The sequence below is a fragment of the Crocodylus siamensis genome, chromosome 10 (assembly GCF_052110815.1).
Source record: "Crocodylus siamensis isolate JL-2025a chromosome 10, ASM5211081v1, whole genome shotgun sequence".
Classification (NCBI taxonomy): Eukaryota; Metazoa; Chordata; order Crocodylia; family Crocodylidae; genus Crocodylus; species Crocodylus siamensis.
The window spans coordinates 58,978,639-59,000,285 of NC_143404.1; the positions used below are offsets into that span (position 1 = coordinate 58,978,639).

Consider the following 21,647-nt stretch of genomic DNA (forward strand, 5'->3'; position numbering starts at 1 on the left):
AAGCTTCCCTCCTGTGGTCTGTGAATGTGGGGTCTGTGGGTGTGCAGGGGGTAGTGCCAGCGATAGAGGTGGTTCTACAGGTGCTGTGCACCTTTCCATGATGTGCAGTGCTGGTTGGAGCTGTGTGCCGCCAGGTGGCAGCACGTGCACCAGGCATGAGCACCCCAAGTGCCCCCATCTGCTGCTGCTGCTGTATTATGGGGGGGTGTGGGGGTATCCTCACACCCTTGTATCCCTGACACCCTATAAACATCACACACCCACACCCTGCCCTCACAGCCCCAAATATACACAACCTCCCAACATACTGTATGCCCCCCCACAGCCACACCTCCTTACAAACCTCCACACACACAGCCACACCCTCTGACAACTCCCCCCCCACCATACACACATCCACCTCAACACACTATACATACCCACCACAAACATACATATACCCCATACCCCAGCACACATACCCCCAACCACATCCTTCCATACAATATACAAGACTAAGAATTTATTTTTGAATGATTATAATTATTTATAATTATTATGCAAGCACCTCTATATACAGTATACAAACACAAATCATGACAAAAATATTTTAATATAATAAAATTAAAATACATCATAGTAGGTGTTTAGACAGAGAAGTTTCTTTGGGTAAATCCAATATTTTTTATTAGACCATCTCAAATAGTTGGAAAAATTGTTCTTTCATAGTTTCATAGTCTTTTTGCAAGCTTTTGGGTACAAATACCCTTCATCAGGCTGAGGAAGCATCTGCAGATGGTCTGTGCTCTTGCTGGATGGAGTAGTAAAGCAGCCGAAGGCCACTACATATTCAAGAAAACTGTAAATGTAAATTGAGGTGGTCAGTAAGTGGGAGACGAATTGTGGCGGGGGAAGTGGGGGGAATGAATGTAGTTGTAGTCAATAAATGAGAGAGAGGGTTTGTGGGGAAGGGAATGAGAATAGCTGGTAAAAATTGGAGGGTATACCTGGGGAGTCAGATGTTTGAGTTTCAGTATATGAGTTGTTTTTTCTGGTTCTAAGACGGCAACCATCCTCTCCCTAAAGGAGTATTTTGGGGGGTTGGGCAGGGCATGTGGCCGGACTTCCCGACAGAAGTTGGGGGTTAGGAACAGGATGTCCCAAGATGACCAGGGGCAGGGCAACTGTCAGGGGGTGGGGTTACCCATGTGGCCTTCAAAATCTTACAAAAACCTCATTAAATAGTTCTCCACCTGGAATAATTGCCCACCCCTGCTATAGTGGCTATAGCTGCATAATATTGACATACTATGCTAGAGTGGTTATGCACAAAACTGGCATGAATTCTCACTGGCAGTATTTTGAACAAAGAGAAATGGAGTTAGTGTGACCTATTCTACACATTACAGGTATTGTACAATTAACTGGTTAATTGTGCCGTCACCTTGGGTGTCTATACACATACTCTGGGTGTGTGGGGTGGGAGTCTTAATTAGAGTGGCTCCCAAACAGTGGCATTCCAATTAGAGCGCTCCACCAGGATCGAGTCTGCTCTGGCATGTTCGAATAAGAATGCGTCAGAACATGTGTATACGCACCCCTTAAGACCAGGTGCACCTGCAAAGTAGCTATCATGATAACAAGCTCCAACCAGCTATAAAGTTAAACCTCGAATATATGTACTAACTTCATAACTGGTTGCTATCAATCTCTCAGCTCTAGGAGCCTGCTTTTTGCTGATGCGGGAGCAGCCCAGAATTGGGATCCTCCTGCACCGACAATAAGGCACAATTGGACCTAATGTGTGATCCAACAATAGCGCCTCCTGCCATGCACATATGGCATGGCAGGTGGTATGAAGGTGTGGATCACACATTAGATCTAGTCACACCTTTACCTGCACATGTAGAGGAAGCCTGTGTATATTCTAAAGACAACTTGTTTTGTTACACGCACACACACCCCAGTCCTGGCACAGAAGTGGTCACAAACAGCATGCAAGTGATCCCTTCTTTCAGGAATCCATGTACAAGCTCAGTTCCAAGGAACAACTTTCTCATTAATTGTTTCCAATCAGATGTCAAAGCATCGAGTAAACGATTCTATTACTTACACAACTCCCTCTACACAGAACTTTGTAAAATAGGTTAACAATAACAACAAGTCTTCCCAGAACTGAACATCTCACACACTGGAAAAAAGAATGGGAAAGACTTTATAAACAGTACCACCTCGTGCTGCCTTGTCTTCCAATAGTTTTTTTGTGCATGCCTGCAATTATAGAAGAGGACATAAAGCACAATATATAATGAATGGTATACCACAGATATTGCATGTGTCTGCTCATATGCTTGTGCAATTCACTGCATTCACATCATTTCTTCGTGATGTATATGACCTGAGGAAGAGGAAACTAATTTATTGATACTTATATATTTCTAGTGACTTCTCAGCCCTTCCAAATGTCATGCAATCAAGCTGTGTATGGGTGCAGTCAATGGCATACAATCAACCTATTGTTAGGACCCAGTATAAAAAGTATATGGACAAGGAAGTAGGCAAACCGTTCGGTACAAGGAGGGGAGGATCAAAGTGGCAATTTGAAAGGGATGAAGTCACATTTGCTGTATGTTTGTAAAATCATCTGTGTTGATTGTAGTCTTACCCTGCCATATATAGGTCACTTGGCTGGCATACTATTAACAGGTTTTAGATCTGCTATGGCTCTTACTATGACAAATTACTTTCTTCCTTGGGAAAATGTATGCTAAGGTTAGCTATGCATTTACCTTTGACAGACTCAATGTGTGTAGAGGAAAACAATTAACCTGTTTAAAAGCAAACATTATGAAAAAGAAATTGCATGCAGGAAGGAGGAGGCAGAAATTCCATCATATAAAAAGAGCACAGTTGAGTTATGTCCAAACAAATCAACCATTTCGGCTGATGAATGGAAAAGATTTATCTAATGATACTGGGGTCTTTTCAAGTTATTTTGAATAATTTGTTTATCGTTCAGTTAAAATCAAAGAAAACTGTCCATAACAGAAACAAATTTCTTAGAGAATAAACAGGCTAGTTCACTATTTTAAATCAAAACCAAATTCATGAGTGTGATAGAAGACTGGAAACCTGAACAGGATAGAGGAAGGAGTGAAATCCTGTGGTAGAAGGAGGGAAACAGAACATATTGCTTAACCTTCCAGGAATGGAGGCATTAGGAATGAAGACAAATGCTAGTACATGAGGCTTGTCGAGGGAATCCAGTGATGAGGGAATCTACTAAGAATCGATTAAAACCCAAATACAGAAGGGCAGAAGGGAAATGAACACTTTTTGTCCCTCCTCCTGGGTGGTTTGCCATGTTTGGCCCTAGCACAAAGAGAGAGGAGGTTCTTATTACCAGCTTGAGTGAAAGAGAAGTTGTGCAATTCCTTTTGATTTCGGGGACTGAATGCTTTTGTTTTATGGGACTGACAAAAGAACTGTTTAAGCTGGACTTTATTGATGCATTGCTTGTGCCAGCTAATAGGGAGCCCCTGAGCAGCCTCTCTCGCTGCTGAACACATTTTTTTCTTGCATCCACTGGCTGTTACGAAGTCAGCATTTACTAGCCGTTGCTGTTGCATATTGCTTTACAGAGGCCCAAATATGTGCCTGGGATCTTGTGGCATGGTCTATGTTGCAGGGGCTTATGATTGATGCTTTGGCATGTCTCGTTGAGTAGAAATGGAAAACAGGATGGAGGGGAGTGAGCAGGGTGGAATAAAGGTTATAGCAATGGGCTTATGTGACAGTTACTTCCTGTTCAACATAAAGGAGACACGGGTATTGCCCCAGTTAGTGACATGTGGGAGTGGTGAAAATATTTCCTTTTACAGGTGATTTCAACATTCCCCAAACTGAAGGGGAAGCATTCCTGAGGAAATTAGGTAAGGGGAGCAGGACACATATACCGGCTATGTTAAGAGCAAGGGGATGGGGAAATCTGCTGACTCCCCATTGCAAGTGGGTAATGGGAATAGACTTTCCAAACCCTACTCTGTTTTTCCTGCTCCTGGAACCACATTTAACACATCTTTATACGTACATATCACATATGGTGTAACTGAGAGTGGTCTCTAGCCTGTGCTAGCTCATGACAATGCCAGGAGCACTATACTGCAACCCAGATGATGACAGGCTGGGGAAACAACCTCCTAGTCCAACTCTGTGTCTTAGTTTGGCTGTGAGAGCATGTAGGATGACAGGATGGAGTCATTAACTGGGAGGCTGCTGAGCTATGGGTGAAGAGGACATGGATCAATTAGGGGAAATTGGGAAAAATTATGAGAGAGGACATGGAAAAAAATGAGGAAAATGCCTTAAAAAAAAATTAAAAATCCAGGGAAAATAGGCCGAAGTGCAGGGAAGGTAGAGCGAAAATGGAGAACAAAAATAGAAGCACATCTGCTGTTCCTAAATTGGTACAATGCTTCATGGAAGGGAAACGCAAGTGCATCCCCCTACTATCATGAGTCGGGATCTGTCCAAAACTGTAAACTAAAGCTGGGTGAATTTTTTTGTTTCAAACATTTTCCCCTGAAAAAGTGTAGGTTAAAGTTTGACCAAAATTGACTTCTGTCAGCATTGCCAATGGTTTTGGTGAAAAAAAAATCAGAAAAAAAATTTTATTTTGACATTTTTGGAACAAACCATTAAGATGCTTCTGGTTAAAATCACATTTTGACATGGTCTTCAATTTTATTAGAAAATATATGAAAATGTTAAAAATGGGTAAAAACTGCAGCCCCCCCATGTTTGTTTAATTTTTTTTTACCTTTCAGTTTGCCAAAATACTTTAAAAATTATTTTGTGAGAAACTAAAACAATTTTGAAAAAAATATTCAGAATTGCCTATGAACTGAAAAACCAGTTATCCATACGTTTATCCAAAAGCCCACTTACATAGGTTTTGTTCAGTGATTTATTTATTTATTTATTGTGATTCCTGAAACTTCAGTTTTGCTGTAGTACTTCAGATCACTGATCCATCTGGTCTGTCTGTAACAGTCTGTCCCTGACAGTGCCTAGATCCTGACATTTTAAAGAAAAGCAAATAAATAAGCCCATGGACCAGAAAATCAACTCTTTATCTTCTCACCATTTATGCTAAGTTACAGGATTTAAATAAAGGCAGAACATTCTTTCCTGACCCCATGAATGTGATCAAATACTCCTTGAGCCACGTGGCTTGATAACACATAACGCTTTCTTCTGTGGCTACACATTTGGCATCAAACAGTCAAAGCCTGAAGCTGAATACATTCAGTATTCACAGGTTTAGTATAAGCTGCATAGATTGAACTGATAACCAAGTGAATGGACATTTGCTTTTGATTACGGAACTGCAGCCACATGCCTGCGGTGGCTCAGGCCAGAAGCCAGGGGATGCTAGAGCATGTCTCCTTGCTCTGCTGGAACAGACAGCTTGAGCCAGGGCTAGCCCACCCACCCTGTGAGGGGAGCTTGCTGGGGAGGTGCAAAGCATCCTGGGATGCTGGGAGACTATGAGTTAACTTGAATCGGGAGGGGATCTGGGACACAAGTTCAACAAACTGCTTTAACCTAAATCAGTTAAGTCTGATACTATATTTATCTAGGTTTATTTTAAGCTGGTTTCAGCTATTTTGAAAGCGATTTATGTTCACTGAACTTCTGTTGTGCAGATTTGAATCATTTCAAATAATTTATACTAGTTTGTGTACTTTCTGTCCCTATCCCATAAAATTTTCTATCTCTCTTCTCAAGCTCATCTAAAATATTTGCTTCAGTGGCACTCTGGTGGCAGCACTTCCCACTGGTCCTTTATACAGTTCAAGAACAAGGTTCTTATAGATGCTAAACAGCTGGAGGAAGGATAGTGTATTATTGCTGCGGTATCTGGTTTTAGTTTAGGGGTGTGGGGGTGTGTTGGAGGGAGGGAAGGGGAACATAGCTAAAGCTAACATATTCCAATTTACTCCTGTAAATGTCCACTAGCTTTGTATGTCAACTTGTCAACATCTGAAAGTTGGGTTGCCCATGCAGAGCAATAAGGAGAGAGTGCTATATAATTTTGCCTGTGGTCTGGGAAACAATCTAGCACTTTGAAACTATAGATAGGAATGGGGACTCTTGCTTTTAAACGAAGTATAAAATGGGACTGGGCCGACTACCCTCTCCTCCACTCACTTCTGGTATAGAGGAGGGGGAAAGGCAGAGAGGAGGCATGACAGAGTTGTTTTCCATTGATTCTTCACTGGCATAACGTGGATCATATGTGCTGTAACTTAGAGCAGTCTCTAGTCTCTGCTAGCTTATGACAGCACTAGGAGCACCATCCTGCAACCCAGATGATGACAAAAGCAATGACCAGGTCTGTAACGAATTGCCTTGGCCCCATACATATGCATTTTCCTATATGGAAAAGAACTTGGATACACATCAAAATCCAGCCTGTTGTTGTTATAGTTTTGTTGTTTGTATTCATTTCCCCCATGTTAGAAAATTCCTTTTTTTTTTTTTTTTTTTTTTTTTTTTTTTTTTTTTTTTTGTTCTTTGAAATGCTCCAGCATTCCCAGGCTTTGGAGCAGGAATGTAAAATTTGGTAGGAGGCAGGCTGTGTGGATATGACTTTTTCTATCCCTGTGAAAACATGCCCAGACTTGGCCAAGTTTTATGCCTTTAAAAATTTGCAGTTTGTACATGCTCAGTAGAGATTTCTATTTTAGGACTTAAATTCTTTGGGGATTCTGTCCATGCTGGTTGTGCTCCAGCTGCAGGCTGGCCAGGGTTTTCTCTGAAATTGTCCTATTTACCGCATGCTGCTCCAATCCTGCCTGAAGACAGAATTACTAATTTCCTCATAGGCTTTTATCCACGGGACTCATTCCCCTCTACCTAGTGTTTCCTAACTTTTGTATTATTCACTTTGCCACCTTAATCATGGTTTAACATTGTTTTGTTTGTATGTCTGTGTGGGCAAGATGATTAACCGTGATGCACCAGGGACAACTGTGGAGCCTTTATTGGTAATATTGTCAGTAAACTAGTAGAGAAGGAGGTTGTTGACTGGTAATAGGGCTGTATTAGTACAGAGATGTAGGCAGAGCATAGCTGTGTAAAGCTGATAGTATGTAACTGAGGAATCTGAAAATGAAAAGGGTTTAATCTGAACCATACACTTCATAGAAAACTTGCACAATGTGTCCTGCTCCTGGTATCCAGAGTGCTAGGAAACAGCCTCTTCTAATGAAAAACTTGGAATTAGCCACCGTATGCATAAATTACTAATGAAAGATATGCAGAAATAACATCCTTGTATAGTAGAAAATTGTGTGAGTGTTGACCTGTTGAGAGATGGAAGCACTTGCCCGCTCCTGCCCTGCTTAGGAGGAACCTGGTTTTTGGGACTCCCTGCTGGCTCCTTTCCCATATTTTGGAGAGACTCCAGGTCTGGCTGGATCCTGTCCTGATGGCAGAAGCAAGACAGATTTCCTCCTCCCCAATTCCCCCCCTCACCCTTTGAAATGCATGCGAACAGAAGTCATTGTGTAAACAACAGCCCTCTGGTATTTTCGACTGGGTAATGTGCTGCAGGACCTCAGGGTTTACAGCATCTGGACAGTAGCTGAATTATGTTACCAATTGATTTATGTATTTGAATATAATTTTGAGGACAAGATTATATTTGAGAATTAAGGAATGCAGTCTGAAGTTGTGCACAGTTCTGTCTTCTACAGTCATGCTCTCAGATGAAGAAAACATTGCAACAGCTGAACACGATCCCTGCTCTCTTTCTCTCCTCCATGGTCTGTGAGATGATTTGTATCTTTTGTCAGCCCTGATGCTTGGAGCTGTCAATGCTCTCTAGAATTAGAGGTGGAAGAAATCAAAATAAACTTCTGTTAAATGAAGATTTTATCTCTTTCTACTGCTTACCTATCACCGTGTGGAGGGTCTAGTCAGCAGATGAGAAATGTAACCCAACTTGCAGATAAAATATGTAGAAGTAAGAGTGTTTCATTAAGCACTGGAATTCTTCAGAAGAAGATGGTAAGAACAACATGCAAAACTAGAAACAGGGTATGCAACACTGGTGGCACTGTTTATTGGTATTATGGTCGTTATTCAGATTGATGAACAATATATATTCTTAAATACAATCCTGCCATATTGATTGCCATGCAGCAGAGCTAACTGGCCCTGACAGTCAGCAGTGCTAAATAGCCTGCGTAGAGTGCTGTGTAGATGCAGCTATACTGCTTTGTGTTGGGAGACAGCCTTCCAGGAGCAGTGTAGCAGGCACATGATAAATTTACTGTGTAGGTGTGATCTCATTTGGAGATGACTAGCCCATTGACTATGCATGTTCTCAGGATTGGAGCACTACAGAATAAGTCAGAATATAAAACTAACTTACTTTTATTTGTATGTCTAAATATTAACCTTATAATGATGCCTCCAGAGCATTTGTAATTTCCCACTGTCTGTCAGCTGAGCTTGTTCAGTGGCAATTGAAGGTCCCTAGTACCTCGGAAAGTCAGGTTACTTTTTTAAATAAAATATATCAGAGGTCCAAGCATAGATTTCAGTGCCTAATTTTAACCACCTGGATTTGGGAATCTGGATATATCTATATAGATATCTATAGTATAAAACTCACAAGATGACTTATGTACATGACACATCCTATATAACTAATATATAGATATTTCTATACATATAGATAGGTAAAATATGGATTTAAATCTGTTCAACTTGCTTTACTCAGCTCTTCCTCATCATGCAGGTCTAGCATCCCAAATGAATACTGTTTTAAGATGTATAAATTGTTCTACCACATAGAAGACCCCTTAAAAATAAGAAAATAATCTTGGAGATGTACTGCAGCAATGTGAAAACAAACTTTAATTATGTGCTGAAATGGTGTGGAAATTTTCACTGGGTATCTTACATAAACAAGTTAATTTGTTCGTTCAGTAAACCCGAGGCACTTCAAAGCAACTGTTTGTATTAAGGATGAAACAGAACATTTTGGCTGGTGAAATTCCATCTTCACACCTAAGGAGTTGTCAAGCAGTTAAATAAACATTAGGAAACTAATATTTTTATGCTGAAGGGGATGGCTCAAGCCAAAAGTGTAATTTCTGGATGGAACATCTATATGTGGTAGCTGATATACTCATATTAATGGAGACAAAATTACCAGTGTTAGTTGACAAGTCGGTTTTGGCAGAGCAGATCTGTAGCACCTGCACAAGCAAATGTTCAGTTACAGATGTGGAGTCAAGTGCCTATGAACTGAAGGGGTTCTATAGTGAAATTTAGGATGATACGGAGAATTGTGATGATCATTTGCCCTGATTCATGCTTTTGTTCAATCACAGAAGTCAAGCCTTTATCTGGGGGCTGGAGGGGTAGGAATAAGAATAATAGATACTCATGGGGGGGAAAAGTGCTTATTCTATGCTTAAGAAGTTTCAGTCACCCAGTACAGGAGGAACAATGTGACTAGGGTGACCAATCGCACAGGAAGAGAAATAAATAGTCAAAGGTCATTGACCAGGGTCATCCAATAATCTCGGGCTGAAATATATTCATAAAACAGTTGTATAATACGCGACTTCATAAATATCAGTGTCCATTTGCAGAGGTATATACATTCTTCCCTTGCGGATGCTTATGTTTGGGAAGTGCAGTGGTAGACCGTGCTTGCCACACAGAATAAACCACAATCCCCAAGAATTGCAAGGGGAATGGGACTATATGGCTGGAGGGCCTGTGCCTGTATGAGCCTTCTGTGACTATACCATATCTTTCTGGAAGGTGTTTAGTCAGAGACTTTCTATTATTGCTTATCCCTGGGGTTCCCCTCTTATAATGGGGTGTTCTATGTGGAGGCTCCATAGAGAAGATAATAGAACCTCCAGTGTTTCAAATTTTGCTCTGTTCCCTCCACTAGGCTCAACGAGGAGTGTTTGTGGTCCAGACCTGCCCTTTCTCTGCCTCTTGCCCATTTGCACATCATCAGGCTCACTCCTTTGATGTAGGGGGAAATCAGTGATCTAGCTGCAAGGGTGGCTAACTCCCTTTCCATGTAGTGCATGCATGCAAAATCTAAGGCTGTGTCCTGATGGACTGCATTTGCCAGTGGAAATTTTCTCAGCTCAATTCCAGTGGGACATTTTTCTGAGTAAGGACTAAATACTCAGCCTAGCAAACAGATCTAAGAGTATTGTGTTCTTGTTCCATTGTTTTTAGGACCATGTAGGAGAAGAGTCCTAAAATTGTGGTAGTGGGACCCCAGGCTTTTCCATTGTAACCCAGTATGACAGTACAGAAAAGGTTGAGCAACACTGGCTGTCTGCACGAGATGCTAGCTGCGCAGTCATTACTGCAGTAGCCAGATTTACTGCGCAGCAGTGCCGCCAAATAGCTTGTTCCTGACGCTGACTGCGCAGTAGCCTGAGACTAGTACACAACAACATCACATCATGCTTTCTGCCGCTTGACACTACTGCTTAGTAGTCATGGGCTACTGCACAGTCAGTATCTTGGGTAGATGTGGTCATTGAGTTGGACTTGGTTCTCTCTGTCTAGTAAAGCTTACACATATTGAGTAGGATATGCACATCTGGCCTTCTCTCTCATGCCTCCAGAGAAGTTTGGGTATTGAGGTTATACTGCATTGCCCCCATTATAACAGCATGAATAACGAATCATTTTTAGTTTTAACTAAAATTAAAGAAACTTTTAGATTCTTCGGCTGTTTTGTTGAGCAGACTTAGTAAAGGACTAATGAACCACGTTTCATGCCTGCTGTCTTAAACTTATCTCCAGAATGAGGAATGTAGTACTTTCTGCAGCAGAATAAGAAACGTGATTCTATCTGCCTATACTTGTTTTAAAGTGTTTTCAGTTTACTCAGATAGTTTTGGATTGTTTTTTGCCCCCAACATACAATAAAAATGTTGGCAAATGTGTGTGTTATTCAGTGCACCATGACTGTTAAGGATCTCTGGCTAGGTGACAAATACATCAAGATGTGTCATGTACATAAGTCATGTTGTGAGTTTTATACCAACATTTTTGTCCTTGATTCATCTTTTTCTGGCGCCTAAGCACTTTGATAAGGGAATCACCTTAAATGCGGTGGGAGGGAAGGGGCTTTCCTAGTTAACAGAAAAACATAGAATTTCTGTTGGAAGACATGCCTTATTGCTGTTGATCCATGGCATTGTAATGGCACCTTTTTTCCTTAGCTATAGGGATGATATTGGTAATTGCAGTTTGTAACATAGATTTCTGTATAGACTGAACCTCCCTGAGGAAGCAGAGAGACTCTTTGGTAACCTGTCAAACTGGTTTAAGAATGATTTAAGTAAAATAGGTTGGGCCAGACTCTTACCTCCTCCTAAATTCCCTTTGTTCTACCAGAGCAGCATGGAGGAAATTTTAAACTAGCCCTAAAATTACTACTGAAGATACTTTGAGCTTAGGACATTTCTCAGCTGGTGTCAAACCAGCTAGGTCAACCTCATTCCACTTCCTTTTCCTTTTCCTTCAGCATAACAGGCGTATTAAGCACAGTAGAGAACAGGGCTAAAGTCCCAGCTGGTATAAATTAGAGTCCCCCTTGTGCTTGGTTAAGCTGCAGTTTGGGCCAAAATAGCCCCTGAGGGGAGTGGAAAGGTGGTTCAGATGTTGACCCAGCTGAGGATTTATCTTTTTGTGTTGCTTTAGCCTGTCTAGTTTTGATTCACTTAAAGCAAAGTGGAAACAGCTTGGAGTACGTTTGCATTGGAACGAACCCTCAGTGGACAGATTTTTCAAAATAAAGACAGACCACAACCAGAACTGGTTACTCATAGTACTTTTTGCTGAAATGTGTGTGAGGGAACAGGAGAAGCGGGAAGCTGACCAAATGGTATCCGTGTCCAAACATCCCCTAATTTTGGTTTCATGTAACCTAAACCCAACCCCCAAAAAATCAAATCATCTTCAGCTTTGCTCAGCTGATTAGACAAATGCATAAAAATGAAAAAAGCTCACTGTGGCCTATTCCTCTGCTTGTAAACCCCAGCAGCAAACTCTATGGCCTTTTGCCTCCAGCATATCAGGTCAACCAAAGAGTCACAGGAAGATAAATTTGAACATCAATACTGGGGAAATCTAGATTAACTTCTTAATCATTCTGTTCAACTTATTACACCCTACTCTGATGCCAGGTTTCTAAAAGAGCATTAAAAAGTTGTCAGTGAACTACAAACAAAAAAAAAAAGAGCAAGAGAGAAAGAAAATCATAATTCAAACCTTCAGCCTGGTGGTTTTCCTTGAGCTCTTATGCAAAGCCAAAAATGTTTGCATGCAGACTTCAAGTGTGATTTTGATTACTCTCACCTCTGATAAATGTCAAGCCAAGAGGTGGAGATGGTAGGACATCAGTGCTCTCAAGGATGCTGGCATTCTCCCCAGTTTTGAGTAGGATCCACCTGCCAGGGAGTGATTGATTGAACCATCTGGCTCTGCATTACACAGTGCAAGAATGCAAAACTTGCCTGAAACCAGATAGGCATCATTTGTGCAAAGCAGTCAGTGGATTCAGAGTTGCCATATTAACTGTTTAAAATGAGATGGAAAAATTGAGCAACATGTTATGTCTCCTTATCAGTCTAAATGACTTACTCCAGCTAGATAGGTTTTCAGTGAAAACTTATGTTGGCCGCTTAAAGAATGACTCACTGATGTAAGTGGCAGATAACAGTTGTGAAAGAACTATTCCGCCACTGATACAGAAACAAGGGACTGACATGCAACTGTTGATTCATTTAATTCCCTTTACCTGTGACACAAAATCAGGAAAGAAGTGCAACAAAGGTGATGGAGCCAGGGCTGGGTGATAGGAGTGATGGCATTTATGCCCAGGTTGGCTGCTTGATTCATTCTGTATCATTAGGCAGGCCAATTAATAAGTTTGTACTGAAGCTTATGCATTTTATTGTACCTACCTTACAGAGGTATTGTGAAGTAAAATTATTGTTTATGGGGTTGCAAGTCCTGAGTTGAAAAATGCTCTGGAAAAGCAAAATTTTCCTGTTCTCTGTGTCTCTTCCAGCAAGAGATCAAGAGTTCCAGTGGCTGCCTGGCTCCCTACCAGATCTCGTCGGCTCCTCAGGCTCTGCCGGGCACCAGAAGCTGAAGCAGGATTATGGAACTCCTAAGCCCTACAGCTTTTCTCCTCCCAGGTACCCTGGGCTGCAGGGAAGCTTATTTCATTGTAAAAATATTTTCACAGGTCAAAAGCACAGCAGGAGCTTAACAAAAATATTGTTTTTATTCTACAGTAATTATTTTGATGGTTCAATCACTGAAATACAGGGCATTTCACAAGAAGTTCTGCCTTGAGATATACTAAAATTACCATGTGTTTCAGGGGTCAACTAATGACATCTGGGCAAGGGAAGACAGCTGGAGGTACTAGTGACTTTTCTTACTAAAATGGAGAATAGCCACCAGTAAGGAATCATAGGATCATAGAAAATTGAGGATGGAAGGGACCTCAGGAGGTCACATCTAGTCCAACCCCCTGCTCAAAGCGGGATCACTCCCAACCAGATCATCCCAGCCAAGGCTTTGTCTAGCCAGGTTTTAAAAAACCTCCAAGGATGGAGATTGCACAACCTCTCTGGGTAACCTGTTCCAGTGTTTTACTACCCTCCTAGTGAGAATTCTTCCTACTGTCTAACCTAGGGGTATTCAGCCTTTTTTTTTTTTTAACTAGTGTACCCCTTTGGTCTCAAAGTTTCGGCTTATGTATCCCTTTATATTTTTTTTTCTTGTGAACATATTGAATAAAATTGGCCCCAGGTCAACCCCTGCGGCACTTCACTTGATATCAGCTGCCAACTAGACATTGAGCTATTGATTACTACCTTCCAGCCAGTTTTCTATCCACCTTACAGTCCATTCATCCAGCCCATACTCCCTTAGCTTGCCTGTGAGAGTGCTGTGGGAGATCATATCAAAAGCTTTGCTAAGATCCGGGTACACCACATCCACAGAGCCAGACACTTCATTATAGAGGGCAGTCAGGTTGGTCAGGCATGACTTGCCCTTGGTAAATCCATGCTGACTGTTTCTAATCACCTTCTTTTCCTCCAAGTGCTTAGAAATGGATTCCTTGAGGATCTGCCTTGTGATTTTTCAAGGGGCTGAAGTGAGGCTGACTGGTCTGTAGTTCCTTGGATCCTCCTCCTTCCCTTTCTTCAATATGGGTACTGTTTGCCCTTTTCCAACCATCCAGGACCTTTCCCCAGTCGCCATGAATTTTCAGAGATGATGGCCAGCGGCTCTGCAATCCCATCAGACAACTCCCTCAGCACCCTCACGTACATCCCACCTGGCCTCATAAACTTATATGTCCAGCTTGCCCTGTTTGCTGCCCCCGTTCTCTGGCTTCCTGGTCACTGCTGGGCCTGGACCGGCTCTGCCTCTCATTGGGGCTTCTGTCAGGCACTGGCTGTGCTCCTTGGAAATGGACCTTCAGGGCTGGTCTCAAGCAAGTATGGAGGAAGTCTAAACGAATGTAGTTTACTTCCTTTCTTTCTGGCCCCTTTACTAAGCCAGTTACATCAATGTAGATTTCTTAGAATCGTTAAGATTTATTTTAGACTCCCTGGATTTACCAGGCCAACTCCAGAGGTGATGTTTAAGGTGAAATCTGTAATACTAACTTAGGCTCCTTCACTTAATAATAGCAAATGTTTTAGAGCTGTGCATATTAGGGCTGTGCAGAGCAGGTAATATTCGATTCGACAGCCATGTAGAATATTAAACCGGGTCCTGCTTTGATTTGCCGTCTGCTTCGAGTGGAAGCGGGTCCGCTTGGACTCGAGGTTGAAGCTCAGTGCTGTGTCTGAGTTTGGTGGGGGGAGAAACTGCAGCTCTCCCGCTTATCCCCCCCTTGCTCCCCTTCGCGCAGGCTGGCCAGTGTTGGCCACCTGCCTTTCCACCCCACTTCATAATGTGTTCCTTCGTATGTAAACTGGAACCTCGAAGTGTGCTGTGCGCCGCGGATTAGATTTCTGGATGTTATGTAAATGTGTTTGCGTGTGTACATAATATGTTGAGAAGCATTGGTGTGGTGGAAAGAATGAATGATATATATAAAAAAAAAAAATACATATATAAACTAAATTCCTATATATAGAATAGATCCTAGGCTACTACTAACCCTATCCAATATAAGTGTAAACTTAATATGAAAAGTAGTTATAAAATAAAAGCACCAAGTTCTCAGACATCCCTGTTGCTAGCATTGCAAGCAGGGAATCTGTTGAAGGTGAGGGCTTCCAGCCATTGTGGTCTGATGCAGAGGTGCTGGAGAACACCAGCAGTTCAGAAACGGACCCTGAGGCAGAAAGCAGGGAGCTGAAAAACTGCTGCCTTTTATGCATTTTCTCTGGCCCTCCCCCTGAGCACTGGGATTGGAAGGGACCTCAGAGAATGCTGACAGGTCACTGGCCAGCCACACGTCAGTCATGAAAGCGCTCCTTCCCCCTCTCCCCCTCCCTCCCCTTACTTTCCTTTTTATCCCCCCAGCCCCCACAGGGAATCCAGTACAGGCAAGTGGAATATTTGACCCACGCTGTTAATATTCGACTCGCGCCGTTAATATTCGACTTCCGGTGTTTGATTTGACAGCTATTTGACCAGCTGCTACTCGACTCGACTTTCACTTTTCAAGGTCGAATATGTTGAATGTTTGTCAAATCAAATATTAAGTCGAAGCTTTGCTTGGCCCGAGTGCGTATTCACTCTAAGGATGTCTAGAAGATTCTAAGTCAGTATGCGCCTCAATCAGTAACGTTCCCATAGTTTAGGTTGCATAGAAATCACTATAAAGGTAAGGAAGACAGATTTATGGTGATCCGTAAAACCTTAATTCTACCCCTTGTGCATCTATTAGCTTCGCTGACTGAGACGGAGGTCAAGGGGAATACATGGTATGGTATCTTGCATCATAATGTATAGCACAACGGTGAAGCACTCGAGTTGTACATCTTACAACACATCTGGCAAATACTAATGTTCTGGTGCTTGACTTTGGAATAGAGATAACACTCCTTCATGTCGTTTTGAGTGTGTATTTAATTACTTTAGGATTTTTTTGTAAAACTGGTTCTTCTGCATGCAATTGTAACAACCCCTCCAACCAATGATGATACTTAAGTAACAGGAGTGACGTTAGCTAGCAGTACTAGACTAACTTTTTTCTTAGAGTGGGCAGATAGGCTGCTGGATCAAGGGAACAGTCAACTTCCAGAAAGAGACTCTATCATATCCCAGGGGTTAAGGGATTTCCTGCCTTATACATTTTCCTCAGAGAGTTGATTTTTTTCTACTAGTACTTTCCACTGCATCTGGGAATAACAGTGGGAGCCTATCTCTCTTTGTCCATGTTCAGGTTTTGGCTGAGTTACTTTTCCCTGATGGGGTTGTAACTGGGCTGTCTGTGGGATCCATTGGTTTGGCATGGGAAGGGACACAATTCAGTTCTCTTTTCCCAACCTGCCCTAGTCTAGAGCCTTACTGGTGATTATGGATGTAGCCTTACTGGATGTCTTGCAGCACTCTGAAGGTCTGCATTGCTCTCCTTTCCTGCCAAATGTATTGGCTCAATTTCCCCAGCATAAGCCTGTTTGGATGGATGATAAAACCTGACATCAGGTCTCCTAGGGCATTGTAGCCACTGGTTGACAAGGGTGATTTATGTCTTATTGATTCTTTAGCCATTTCAGTGTCATAGTTGTGGTCATGTCCAACACAAAAGTAGCTTAAGAAGATTGATGTGGACTTGTCAGAAATTGTTCAGTTGTTCATTTTAATACCGTCTTAGCCCCAATTATTTACTCCCACTCAGCTTATCATATTGTAAATGTGGGTTGCTCCAAGTCATAATTTTGTACAAGGCAGTTATATCAGATCAGGTTTACCTCTCTGGATAGAAAGTTATAAACTTTTTAGGCAAAACTTTCCTCTCAATCCATATGTCAGATCTGGAATCCAATATTCTTGTCTCCTTCCATGCCCCTCACTTCCAATGGAAAATATAAGGGGCAAAAGTCACTATGCAGACCTGAGAAATCTAATCATCATTAAACCTTGATTTATTATCTGCCGTTTATTGACGATGTTTGGCATTTCATGTACATATAAGGAAATGTTGGCTCATCTCTCATCATTGCATGCCTTTGTTTACATCTGTACTCGCATGAGACACAGACAAGGAGGAGAACCACGTTGTAAAGGGGGGAACCCCTACCAAGTGGAAATGCTTTAAGAATACTAGAAACTCCTGCTTTGATAACACGTTAGGTGTCAACACTATTATCTAGGAATCTATGACTAAACTCTTGGTTAAATGGGGATCTAGCTGCAATGTTAAATCTCTCCTCCTTCCATTTTACTCACTCAGCAAATGAAATCCATGCACAGAGCAGGCCCTTTTGGCATCCTCTTCAAAATGAACATCGGCATGATTAACCATGTCTTTTATCTACACTCTAGCAGTGTTTAAGACGGTGTTTAAGTCTCACTAGTACTGTTGACAGTAGTCTCCAGGACAGAGCATTTCCTGCATTTCAGAATCTAAGTAGACAAGCTGGCATGTAGATTTTTAGCATACAGTTTATTGAAAACCTGTCTTTTTGCTAGTGATGCAGTTCACAGGTATGCTCTCAGGACAAGGTAGCATTGCATACAGCTGATTCATAGACACAAAGTGTTTCTGAAGAGAGAGGAAGATAATTGACCTTTTTTTCCCCCCAGGGTGACTGTCTGTTTCATGCTAATTACATACACATGAATTTAGAGCTGAGTGATACAGGTATGTTAGAATTGTCGAGATAGCTGGGTTGGTCATCCTAAAATGAAAATAACTCTGTTCTAAAAGAGAAAAAAATGTTTGCTGCTTGAATGTGAAAGGAGTAACACATGGGAACATGGGCCTCTTGAGGGACAGTCTCCTTTGATACATGGGTTTTCCTGCCCTTTGGGCAGGGGTTGGACTCTGATCTTCCGAGGTCCCTTCCAGCCCTAATGTCTATGAAAATATAGTCCCGTCTATAGAAAATGAAATGGCTTGGTAGTCTGAGATACTTAAATACCTGCAGTCTTTGCACCTATGGACCATCAGTACTTAAATAATATTCAACTCGCTCCTTATGTTTCCTATGGCAGCTGTGCCTTTTCACCTTACTTGGTTTAATTGTCTCTATGTGCATATGTCTCCACTTCCCTTTCATTTGAGAGTCTCAGTGAAAGTTTGAATCATGTCACACAAGATGCTGGCCCAGGATAATTAGCCAGGTACGTTTGGAATACGCTTAACAAATAAGGGGATAACTGGCTATCAGACTGTCAATAGGAAAAGAAAAGTGGAGTAGTGGACTACATACAGTACATACTACTGTAAAATGGTTGTTTTTTAGAAATCACCATATTCCACAAACAAGTCAAATTGACCAGTTGCTTACTAAAAAGGAATGATTTCCCCCTTTAGCTGGTGATTAGTCTATGCCCTGAAGTGTGATCGTTGGTCTGCATAATTTTTATCCGGTGTTTATTATAGCACGGGCTATTCTTGCTCATTTAGGTCCGAATTCAAAACCCACTGAAGTCTTTTCAGTTACATTAATGGGCTTTGTTTGGATCAGACCCTTACACTTTAAAGCTTCTTTGGAAATCTGGTAAACTTTGGCAATGACCTTTTCATAAACACACAAACAAGATGATGGACTCCAACAAGTATATACAGCTTACATTGACTTAGCACCCTGCTAATATAATTTTCATATAATGATATGAGAAACTCAAAATGAAAGACAGAGTTTGCTTCCACAACCGTGTTGGTTTGTAATCCATAAGAAACTGAGGTGTAGAACAGCTTCAAACAGCGTTTCACATAATAGAGAGAATAAATTTAATTTTGCATCCATCACACTCAGGTAATATTGGTATCAATGGTGTTAGAGAAACTGCAGATTGCAAGTAAGCTAGCAGAACCCACAATGAGCCCACATCCGCAATGGGTCCCACAGAGAAAGATCAAGCGCTGTCAATGGGAGGGCATGTGTTTGAACCTGTATCTTCCAGGGCAACTGGATGGTAGTTTGTATTTCATAGTACCATGACTTGTACTCTTGGCTGTGCTCACATCTTATATAACATTCGCTTTGCTTAATTCTTGCATGAATTCATTATAATTACAGACCTTGGTCACATGCCATGTGACTAAATCAGTAAGGTGGCAAGTGAAACAACCAAATAGTGAATAGCATACATCTCTCTGAACACAATTCCCAAGCAGTCCTTTGCAGAATTACAACTGAATAAGTTCTTCCTAATGAAAAATGTACTTGGTTAAAGGTAGCTGTTTTTCAGCTTCTGAGAACATAAAGTGTTTGTTTGATAATTTGCATGAACAGATTCTAGCCTATGACTATTTGCTGTTTTATGCACAATTTGCACTTGGTCAGCTCAATCAAACAACATTGTCCTGATTGGATGACCTAAGCTTCATATATTTGTTCTTTGCAAGCTTTCAGGCACAAACACTCTTCTTCAGGCATAGAGAGAGTCTGCTGGTGAATTGTAACAATTCACAGTTGTAACACAATTCACCAGCAGACTCTCTCTGTGCCTGAAGAAGGATGTCTGTGCTGCAAAGCTTGCAAAGAACAATTTTTCCAACTATTTAGTTGGTCTAATAAAAGATATCACATCTACCCAAAGAACCTTGTCTGGCTGTGTCCTTAGAGTTAGACCTACACAGCTACAACCAACACCCCTAAGCTTCATATATAGCATTTCTGTTTGACAATAATTTATAAACACTCAGAACTGTTAATAAACTCTTATAAATGAATAATAATCTTTCCAGACTGGACTCAAGAAAATTCACATAATGACTTTTGTTTTCAAATATTCATATACTCACTTTAGTTTTTTAAATATTCTTGCAGGTAAAACCTGTCTTACCTTAATACGTGCACATAAAAATACTTACGGACACAGGTGTAGTGTAGCAATGCAGGCTATTTTCAAGAGTATTCATAAATATATTCAGATATGTTTTCCCCACTTTACATTGAAGGTTTCCCCCATGCTCCCATAAAACGATTGTATAATCCATGTTTATTTCCAACAATTGTAGAGAGGAAAAATGGAGATACATTGTTCACTATGAAAAGTTCATTCAGTTCTTACTGGAAGGATCAAAACGATTGCACAATATAAAGTTTAAATTAGCTCCTTCTTGCACCTGCCTCTGTCAAGTGATCAAATTTTTTTTTCTTAATGTGCGTACAGTGATCTTATACTACCAAGCCTCCTAGCACCTCTATAAGAGCCATAATAAAAAGAACTGTATAGCAGCATAAGTAAAGTGTATGTGAAAAGATCATTAAATCTTTTCCATTGTATAAAACTCAAATATATTATTCCCAAAAAGAAAATGGAAAGCTCTTAATCTTTAGGACATTCTTTTATTAATCCTTTTATGATCCATTTAGTTTCATCCAGAGCCAGTTTCTAATAATGTCAAATTAATGTGCCATTCTTGAGAAAATTCCAGTACTTTGCCAGCTGCTGCTTGCCTTCAAATGATAGAGCATTAACTTCCCCTTCTATATTTAGAGCCTTTCCTCCTGACATAGCTGGCATAGCTTTGGTCCTGACCTCTCATACATTCTGCACTATTTAAACTGTAAGCAGAATCATGAAAAAGGACACTTCACCCTATGTATGTTTTTACCACTACCAATGAACATGGAGTCTGATGCATGGGCACCCAAGCTTTGCCCAGCTGAGGTCTGGGTTGGTAGCTTGCCAAGATCTCAAGGGCAGAATCACTCGGCTAAAACGGAGAAGATTACATGAGTAATCTGTAATAGTAGGAGTAATCTTCTTTGGTATGAAGGTTGTGATCCAACGGACATATTGGGCCACAACAGGAAGTGCTTCATCTTATTCCAAATCTAAAAAATACAGAAATAGAAGTGAAAGCTAGAACAGGTATTAACTCTGTGATATCACTATGTTCAGCTACGTATAAATGCCTCGGCACAGAACTACACAAAAGAAAAGGAGATGTAAAGTTTGAAAGATAATTTTATCCTGTAGATTAGCTGCATTGCTTTGATATATTTATTAAACTCAGCAACGAGAAGCAACTCTATCCTCGATGTTTAAACCCTTCCGATATTCGTAGACAATACTGATGCCCAAGTGATCAGAACTCCCTCCTGCAAGTGTGACTATTGCTGTCATTTGTGAGTCCTTCATAAGTGTTGCATAGTGGAGGAAATATTCTGTGGCACAGAGAAATTTCCATCAAAGATCACAAAGCTTTTCCTTTTTACTGAGATGACATTTTAGACTCAGTGCAGCATAACTAATGAGTTGCGCAAAATTGGCTGTAAATAAGAGGCCACAGTAGACATTGCAAAGTTGATTTGGAACAGGCAACATGTCCTTTTCCTTCACCTCTTCTGCTTCATTGTCAATACAGAAGCATATTAAGTAGGGTTTCAAACCTGTAAAATAAGGAAGCTGAAGCTGTGGAAACACAGATACAATATTTG

The 21,647-nt window shown here is 41.1% G+C and overlaps 1 long non-coding RNA gene across 1 annotated transcript; it reads right to left on the bottom strand.

The window, feature by feature from the left end:
- Window positions 1-573: 573 nt before the first annotated feature.
- Window positions 574-20,252, bottom strand: LOC149856658 (uncharacterized). The gene is made up of 2 exons (XR_016444452.1): window positions 20,072-20,252; window positions 574-838 (listed from the first exon to the last, which is right to left on the bottom strand). It is a non-coding gene; the product is annotated as an uncharacterized LOC149856658 (long non-coding RNA).
- Between the last annotated feature and the right edge of the window lie 1,395 nt (window positions 20,253-21,647).